Below are 10,544 nucleotides of genomic sequence, written 5' to 3'. Positions count from 1 at the left end.
ACATGTTTTGCTCAAGAACACAATGCACCACCCAGTCCAGGAACCGAACCCATGATCTTAGGGTTAGGGTTAGGAATCATGAGTGCACCACCCTAACCACCAGGCCATGTGCTTTTCACCTAAACCCACAGAAAGACCCCCCCCCCATTCCTCTAATAGAGCAAGCAAACAAAACTTTCTCATTGACTTCATCAAGCAATTGATTAGTGCAGTGAGCCATGGTACCTACTTACAGCTAAATGGACTGAGTCATTTATGAGAAAGAGTCCTGGACAAGGATTCAGTTCAATGCCAGGGACAGGAAATGAACGTCCATTCAATCTCTGGCCTGGTTGTTTTAGAGACTCCATCAACTCATTCATCTGTGGCTCATAAAACAAATCAATACTAACTTCTAATTACACCATTATACCACTTCTACCACACTAACTGTTACTACCATCACTGCTACAAGGGAGCTTCTACCTGGCCACATGATCTTCTAGAAATAGCAGCCATATTTCCTCAGATTGCACTCTATTATCTTAAAATAGAAGGACATGCTAGAAAATTTAGCCTCAGATGTACAAAAAGCCTGATACTCACAAGTGGAATGCTTCTGGTCAAAGATATGGTACATCGGGGCTGACCTGGGGCTAAACAGCCGTAAGCCTTACTAAAAGACTGTTTTCATAGCTAAACACATCCAGGCACATATTACTTAATATATATTATTATTATATACCACAGCTATTGTTCTACATGCAAACACACATACACCTTAATACATATACCTGAGCACACACATATATAAATACACATCCACCTTCATACATCTACACATACATTGACAGCCACATTCACTCAGTCTCGCTGCTCTCCCAACAGAAGCTGTTGTTCAATATTTATTAATACAGACTGCAGTTACTGCTGAGAACAGCAAATTCAACAACCTGATTGGCCGGATCACTACCTTAAAATAAACCTCTATACACACATACACAATATACACACACACACACACATACATACATGCATATATATATATGTCTGTGTGTGTTTGTATGTAAATGAATATATCAAGATGAATTAAACTAACGTGAGGATTTGTTGTATTTGTTGGCAAACACTACTCGAAACCCGAAGCAGTGCAGCTAATGAAAAACTAATAAAGAACAAGAGATGACAGCTCGTTATGGGTTCACCAATTATTCATATCAATCTGTTGTCAAATGTTGGTAACTAACTATAAGAATGTTGCAACGAGATCAAGCTGTGTCATTTATAATTACACAAAAGAAATCAGGGGAAATGCTGAAGGTTGGAATTCAAGTACGAACTTGTTCTCAAGTTACATTCTTAAAAATATGAAGACAAGTTGATTAAATCCAGTTATGCGGACATGAATAAGCCAGCTACTTGGAGTGGAGAGAGTCTGAAGATAAAATATACAACAGGAAGAATGGACAAAATCAACTCAAACAAAACAAACTGATAAATATTATGTCTTGTAAGATAAAGGGTAGGTAAAGTCTTCTTTTATTTAATTATTATTATTATTATTCTTTTTTTCATAATCTTTGTGTTTTTATATAATTGTTGCTGTTGTTCTTCTTCCTCTATTCGATGTGTTGTTGTTCATGTGTTTAGCCTCTTCACTGAATCAACAAACTCCCTCCTTAGAAACTACCCTGTTAACCCTCTACTAGTTGTGATGGTTAGATTTAGCAAATCTTGGTTCCTAAGAGTACAAACACCAATTAAATCGACCGTTGTACGTATGATAAAAGAAAGGATGAGAAGTGATGTCAACCGGGAAGGAAAGTCAAAGTCCACCTCCGTGGGTTTTAGAAAAGCATAAGGTATTTTAAGTAAATAGCTGACATTCTAACTGGTCTATTACCCATGAAATAATAATAATAATAACAATTATAATAATAATAATAACAACAACAACAACAACAACAACAACGACAACAACAACGACGACGACAACAACGACAACAACAACAACAACAACAACAACAATAATAATAATAGTTGGAAGTGTTATCATGTACATTGTTTTGTCTTGGTATAAAAGATGGGCTACAGCAAATATTCTGCTTAATACCCCAGGTTTGCTTGTCAGTTGTTTGACCTTAACCAGTTGGGCATGTCCCTTAGTGGCTGACGATATGTGCATCTCTGATCACGAGCAGAAGTAGTTGGGGAGCATCATAGCCATGTGTTGAGAGGAATTCTTTGGTGTTTGAATAATTCACCTCTGGAAACATGGGTGTTTCGTTCAACATCTTTAAACAACCCTTATTCAGGGACCTTTTGAGCGGGATGGGTTACTTGACCAGAAGAAAATTCTAACTGGGCCCCACCTGCAAGGTCATGCGCTGTTTATCTTGATATGAGATCACCATGTCATGCACATATGGTTGTGATGCATGTGCCTGGTGTACCCTTATCAGACAGGTAGTCATGATGGATGTACTGGGCTTTGTATACTTGTACCCCAGTGTCACTTTGATGGCATGCACTCAGTAATAATCATCATCATCATCATCGTCGTTTAGCGTCCGCTTTCCTTGCTGGCATGGGTTGGACGGTGCAACTGGGATCTGGGAAGCCAGAAGGCTGCACCAGGCCCAGTCTGATCTGACAATGTTTCTACGGCTGGATGCCCTTCCTAACGCCAACCACTCCATGAGTGTAGTGGGTGCTTTTTACATGCCACCGGCACAGGTGCCAGACGAGGCTGGCAAACGGCCACGGTCGGATGGTGCTTTAATAACAATAACCCTTTCTACTAAAGGCACAAGGCCTGAAATTTTGGGGAAGGGGACTAATCAATGACATCGATCCCACAATTTCACTGGTACTTAATTTATTGACCCCGAAATGATAAAAGGCAAAGTTGACCTCAGTGGAATTTGAACTCAGAATGTAACACGGACGAAATGCCATTTAGTATTTTGCCCAGCTTGCTAATGATTCTGCCAGTTCACCACTTTAATAATAATACTAATAATAACAATTACAACTTTGTAAGTAATTTATAAACCTGCCTTATTATTAATATCATCATCATCATCAACATAATCGTCAACAGTCAGGTGCCTTCCTATGTCCAGGGTTCAACTTGCCAAGAACTCTCCATTTCTATTTTAGATCATCTTTGGAATTTGCATTTCTTTGGGATAAAACATGATGTGGTTCCAGAGCATTTCACGATGACTTGCTGATGCCACCTTCTGTGTCTTGACTCACTCTGTCTTATGGTACGTCATCTACCCCACTCTTATGCCTTCAAGTTCTTCTCCACCTGCCAGCTCCCCACATCATCATCATCATCATCATCATCATCATCGTTTAGCGTCCGCTTTCCATGCTAGCATGGGTTCGACGGTTCAACTGGGGTCTGAGAAGCCAGAGGCTGCACCAGGCCCAGTCTGATTTGGCAATGTTTCTATGGCTGGATGCCCTTCCTAACGCCAACCACTCCATGAGTGTAGTGGGTGCTTTATACGTGCCACCTTTATAATAATAATAATAATAATAATAATAATGGTTTGAAATTTTGCCACAAGGGTAGCAATTTTGGGGGAGGAGATGAATCGATTACACTAGATACAGTGCATAACTGGTACTTATTTTATTGACCATGAAAGGATGAAAGATAAAGTGCTAATGATTCTGCCATCACACTGTCTTCTTAATAATAATAATAATAATAATAATGATGATGATGAAGATGATGATGATGATGATGATGATGATGATGATAATAATAATAATAATAATGATAATCGCTACCTAACTCAGATACCAGGAAACCCCAAAATGGCAGAAATTTAAAAGATAGTGCTCATGGGAACTCCTCATATCCTACGCAAAATACTTTCTATGTAATCTCAAGTTTTAAAACAAACATAATTTTCGGGGTTTCTTTTGGTTTTTTTTAGACATTCACATTCACTAGTACAACACTAATTTCAAAACCAAATATATGGCACACTAGGCATAACAACAACACGAACTTCCAACCTGTTGTCTCTTGAGGTCTCTGGGTGAGACTTGGAGCCAACTTGTACAAATATAAAGCAAAAGTCAAACATAGTAATAATAATAATAATGATAATGATAATAATAATAATAATAATAATAATAATAATAATAATAATAATGGTTTGAAATTTTGCCACAAGGGTAGCAATTTTGGGGGAGGAGATGAATCGATTACACTAGATACAGTGCATAACTGGTACTTATTTTATTGACCATGAAAGGATGAAAGATAAAGTGCTAATGATTCTGCCATCACACTGTCTTCTTAATAATAATAATATAATAATGATGATGATGAAGATGATGATGATGATGATGATGATGATGATGATAATAATAATAATAATAATGATAATCGCTACCTAACTCAGATACCAGGAAACCCCAAAATGGCAGAAATTTAAAAGATAGTGCTCATGGGAACTCCTCATATCCTACGCAAAATACTTTCTATGTAATCTCAAGTTTTAAAACAAACATAATTTTCGGGGTTTCTTTTGGTTTTTTTTAGACATTCACATTCACTAGTACAACACTAATTTCAAAACCAAATATATGGCACACTAGGCATAACAACAACACGAACTTCCAACCTGTTGTCTCTTGAGGTCTCTGGGTGAGACTTGGAGCCAACTTGTACAAATATAAAGCAAAAGTCAAACATAGTAATAATAATAATAATGATAATGATAATAATAATAATAATAATAATAATAATAATAATAATAATAATAATAATAATAATAATAATATTGAGAAGAGCATTGTCGATGTGAGAACTATTACTACCCATGTATTTTAATTTAACTTAAAAAAAAAAATGAACGAACTATTGAGTTTAGTTTAATGGCCTACCAATGTATACTATGAGTTTCTTTGCCCTAGGAGTCGGGAAGACACTCGGCAAGAAATGGAAGCAAATTTGAAAGAGGAAAAAAAAAAAAAAATAATAATAATAATCCTTTCACTATAAAGCACAACGCCTGAAATTTTGGGGGAAGGGCCTAGTTGATTATATTGATGAAAACAGACTCCTAGGGAGTCTGAATGAAACTGTTTTGATTTATACATGTAACTCCCAATAAATATGTTGGGTGCCCTTCTTTCATTTGTCTACTCACTTCTATATAATATATAATGGAACTGCAGATACAATATCCCTGCATATCTCACGTCTGTTTTCATTACTCCACTTCACTCTCTCTTTCATATCTTCTCCAGAATAACCATTGCTTAACCATTTTTTCACACCGCCTTCGATGAAGGGATTTATAAAATATCCAGGAAACAGCCATAAGACCTTCTCTTTATAAATGTTCTGAAATTGTTCACAGCCTTGGATATATTGTTGTCCAAATTACACAAAAATGAAAATCACACTGACATCTCATTCAAACAGATATATTTACCAAAATTACATAAAAGTATCTTGAAACACTAAAGAATAAATTCATTCAATACAATCCCCATTGGCTCCAACCATGGCCTCGAGATGACTTTGAGATCTATAACTCTTTTGGACAGTCTCCTTGTTTAAGTTGGTCAATGCTGCCATAATCCTTGCCTTCAGTTAATCTTTGGTGTTACAAGGAGTTTTGTTTGAGTCTCACTCAACTGTGTTCCACACATAATAATCAAGAGGGTTGTAGTCTGGGGAGTTAGGTGACCAGATGTTAGAGGTGATGTGGTCGCAGAAATTGTCTGACAGTCATGACTAGGTTCTCCTACTTGTGTGGCATGGTGCAGAGTCCTGTTGCCAGACATAGCATCTTCCAGCAGCCACCCTCTTCATTCAAGACAGCAGTACCTCCTCCAGGCACTTAATGTTAGCTTCCATGTTGAGTCTGAGGCCATGTGGGAAGATGGATGGAGGCATAACATCACCATCACTAGTGATCACTCCAAACACCAAGAGGCTGACTGGATGTTTAATTTTTATCACTCTCGGTACAAGTTTTAGGGACATGGCAAGCCAACGGTTGTTTTGTATTCACCATCTGTTTGTATCGGAGTTTCTGGTGCAAATGCCAAGCAGTACAGCATGTCTTTTCCAAATTTCTGGCAGAGTGAATTGCATTATTGTGCAGTTTTTCTCACAGACAGTGCCCAACTGACTCTACTATACTGTGTAGTTGACAAATCAAAAACAAACAATGCACATGTGTGAAATTAAAAATATTAAATGGCAATAATTTACCTATGGCACCCTGTGTGTATGTGTGTGTGTGTGTGGGCATGCGCATGTGTGAGTGTTTTGTCACCCCCACCACCACTGCCTGACAACCAGTGTTGGTGTGTTTACATTCCCATCACTAAGCAGTTCAGCAAAACAGATCAATAAAATAAGTACCAGGCTTTAAAAAAACATAGGTCTTGGGGTCAATTCATTCGACTAAAATATTCCTCATGGCAGTGCCCCAGCATGGCCGCAGTCTAATAACTGAAACAAGTAAATGACAAAAGATAACAAAAGGATGGTAGATAAGAAAAGAAAAACAGAAAAAAGAGAGAAAAGACCAGTTTGGTCAGTATAGAGCAGGACAGGGAGGGGCTGCTCTGTACTTGTCAGATTTGGACATCGTCCAGGGCCTTTAGGATCCACTTGAAATTCTTTGGTCTGAGGACACTTTGCAAGGGTTATGGGTTACTATTGGTCGGATTCTGTATCCAACCCATCACTCTTCTCAGAAACCAGGATGTATGCTGTTACTTGTATGATTCGGGACTATCAGCTCAAACAGTTTGGCTATATTGTTTGATTTTCCAAGATAGACCTTGTCTATCATGTTCCCTTCACTGAGGGTCTGACTGGGTTGATGGCTTGTGTTGACCAACCACATGCCACTTGGGGTACAACAGATGAGGAGGTATCTCGTGGAGATGGAGACTGATGAGGAATCTGCTCAACAATCACTTGAGAGGATTCAGGAATATGCTAACAAATGGTGAATTCAGCAATGCGTCACAATGGCACATGCCCCCACACCTGACCTGACCTTTGGCTACTGGAAACAAGGTCAGACATTCACCATGCAGATGCCACATCCATGTCTGTCTTCTTCTCTCCAAAGAATAAGCATATTCTTTTCCTTAATGATGTTTTGACTGGGCAATTCTAGATTCATAAGATTGTCTCCCCTTCTCAAGTGGAGTTGGTCTTAATTGCCATTTAGTAATTGTTACATGTTAAGGCACATGGCCTTGTGGTTAGAGCAGCGAGCTCATGGTTAAGGGATCGTGGGTTCGAATCTCAGACCGGGCGATGTGTGTGTTTATGAGTGAAACACCTAAGCTCTACGTGGCTCTGGCAGAAGGCAATGGCCAACTTCTGCTGACTCTTTCGCTACAACTTTCTCTCACTCTTTCCTCCTGCATCTTGCAGCTCACCTGGTGGAGAACCTATACACCAAGGAAACCAGGAAACTGGCCCTTATGAGCAAGGCATGGCTCGAGAAGGGGCAAACAATTATGTTACATCCTCTAGAGCAGTGTTTCTCAGCTGGGGTTCCCCAGAACCTTAGGGTTCCGCAAAAGGTTCCTAAGGGTTCCATAAGAAAGAGTGAGATAAGCTAAGGCTAATTTCATGAGGGTAATATTACTATACATGCACAACATGTTATTGTTTATTGTAATATAGGCATCATCCTATCTAATCTATTATGTTATCAAAAAATATAACAACCATATGTATATATATGTGTGTGTGTGTGTGTGTGTCAAGTGTAAACAGAGTTAGCGGTTATAGTAACCAACTGAGGGATAAAATATCCATATATACTGTTGGTATTCATTACATGTATTATCCCCAGGCCTTGGTGTTCAGGCACACTATGCATGTAGAATGTAGATAACAGCAGGATAAACAAGAGTTTATCAGGAACCAATGCAAATAAACAGAATATATATATATATATATATATATAGGAGTGGCTGTGTGGTAAGTAGCTTGCTAACCAACCACATGGTTCCGGGGTCAGTCCCACTGCGTGGCATCTTGGGCAAGTGTCTTCTGCTATAGCCCCGGGCCGACCAATGCCTTGTGAGTGGATTTGGTAGTCAGAAACTGAAAGAAGCCTGTCGTATATATGTATATATATATAGTTAATCCAAACAAGAAAACACAACAACGCGAGGACGTGGAACAAATATGGTATTATTGGATGCTCAGGAATGAAGGGAAGAAGGAGGGTTTAATGTTTCGAGCGGAGCTCTTCATCGGAAACATAGGAGAAGGAAAGATCCAGAGAAGGGAAGACAGAGGAAAAAAAATCGCCAACGGTACGCACGAGGTCACATTTTGATATATGTGTATGTGTGTGTGTTTGTGTGTCTGTGTTTGTCCCCCCTAGCATTGCTTGACAACCGATGCTGGTGTGTTTACATCCCCGTCACTTAGCGGTTCAGCAAAAGAGACTGATAGAATAAGTACTGGGCTTACAAAGAATAAGTCCCGGGGTTGATTTGCTCGACTAAAGGTGGTGCTCCAGCATGGCCACAGTCAAATGACTGAAACAAGTAAAAGAGTAAAGAGTATATATATATATATATTTATTTATTTAGCATATGAACTATGATGAAAAAAATATGAGAAAGATATGGAATATAATTTTCTTGTGCAGGGGTTCCTTGAGACATGTAATTTATTTTAGGGGTTATGCAAGGATAAAAAGGTTGAGAAACACTGCTCTAGAGGCTGAGATGATTTTCATAAATCAACAATTTATGTTGTATGGTATTTGATATGTCTGTATTTCTATGTGTACAAAAAATAGAAGATTTGCCTCAAAGAAATCTGTCCATACAAACTGAAATTCCATTTAGTTACAGAGTATGATACATTAAGTCAGAATGGAATTCATGGCACCACATTTAATTCTTCAACTGAATGTGTGTGTGTGTGTGTGTGTGTGTGTAAAATCATTGTAACTCAAAGACCTTGATTTCCAGTTGCTTATTTCCAATAATCAGACAGTGGATATTCAAAAGGAAACCAAGCTCACTTTACCAAATGATGATCGGTAACGAGCAACTCTAATTACTAGAAATTGGAGCCTTTCAGTAATGGCTCGTTAAAGAACACTCCACATCTGTATTGAGTCCTCTCGTTTATCACTTCTGGTAAACCAACAGAGATCAATATACTCTTTCACTTGTTTCAGTCATTTGACTGTGGCCATGCCGGAGCACCACTTTTAGTCAAGCAAATCAACCCCAGGACTTATTCTTTGTAAGCCTAGTACTTATTCTATCAGTCTCTTTTGCCAAACCGCTAAGTTATGGTGACGGATACACACCACCATGGAGCGATGTTGGGGGGACAAATACAGACACACACACACACATGTATATATATATACATATATACAACGAGCTTCTTTCAGTTTCCGTCTACCAAATCCACTCACAAGGCTTTGGTCGGCCCAAGGCTATAGTAGGAGACACTTGCCCAAGGTGCCACATAGTGGGAATGAATCCGGAACCATAAGCAAGCTACTTACCACACAGCCACTCCTGCGCCTGTATATATATATATTTACCATAAAAATTTGTAGATGATTTAGTGAAATGCTAATGTGTATACTAAAAATGATAAACAGCCAGGTGCAATGAGATGATTGAATTTTACCTTTATGGTATCACATTACACCTGGGTGTTAATTTTCCTTTGTAGTATATACATTAGCATTTCACTAAATCATCCATAAATTTTTATGGTAAACTAGCAGTATTGCCCGGCGTTGCTCGGGTTTGTAAGGGAAATAACTATATAAGCATTTTTAGAGAGTTACTTCCCTTATAGATGCCAATTCGGGCTTTCTTAGCCATTTCTGTTTTGGTGTCTTCAAGCCATGAAGTCATTGTTCTAAAAGAATGCTGGTCTCCTTGACAACGCATTACGACGTTGATTTCCTTACCCTCCCTTCCCCACAGCTTCACGAGGGAGGGAAGAAGGGGGAGAAGCAAACACAGGTGCAGGTGCAGGTGTGACCATGGACACCAACTCCGCCGCCATCGACACACGAAAAATTATGCATTAAAATGGAATAAAAAATGATGTTAAATTATTTTTTAAATCGTAGACTCATCGTAGACGCGCGCTAATACTCAGACGGGCTTGATATGAATCACGACTACAAGATACCCGAATTTGGTTAAACTGCACCGCAAAATGTGGGAGGAGTTAGGAATCTAAATCGAAGGGGACAGACACTCACACAACTACAGTTTTATATATATAGATATATATGCTGGCAGACAGAATTAGTCGACTTTGAGCTGTTCAAGCAGTCAGCACAGACGATGCCTATGGTGTGAGCAAAACTAGGCTAAGTCTCATTGATCCTTGGGATGATCATGGCATGGTTACCTCTGCTGTCAGTATATCTATATATATACATATTTATGCTCTTCTTTTAGGATTAAGAGTATTTTAACTCTTATTTCTAGCAATGTAGGTGAACAAATAATAAATGAATGGAAACTGAACTGGTGAGTGTGTTAATTAA

The 10,544-nt window shown here is 38.6% G+C and overlaps 1 protein-coding gene across 2 annotated transcripts in view; it reads left to right on the top strand.

The window, feature by feature from the left end:
• Window positions 1–792: 792 nt before the first annotated feature.
• Window positions 793–10,544, top strand: part of LOC115214346 (myb-like protein D) — a 16,972-nt gene continuing 7,220 nt past the window's right edge. Inside the window, exon 1 of one of the 2 annotated variants that reach the window (XM_036505065.1) lies at window positions 793–1,501. The gene's annotated coding sequence lies outside the window, so the exon portion shown is untranslated. The remainder of the gene's footprint in view (window positions 1,502–10,544) is intronic. The other variant, XM_029783531.2, reaches the window with a different exon arrangement.

The sequence above is a fragment of the Octopus sinensis genome, linkage group LG7 (genome assembly GCF_006345805.1).
Source record: "Octopus sinensis linkage group LG7, ASM634580v1, whole genome shotgun sequence".
Lineage (NCBI taxonomy): Eukaryota > Metazoa > Mollusca > Cephalopoda > Octopoda > Octopodidae > Octopus > Octopus sinensis.
The sequence above is the reverse complement of the archived record's forward strand: the minus strand, read 5'-3'. Positions and strand labels throughout refer to the sequence as shown.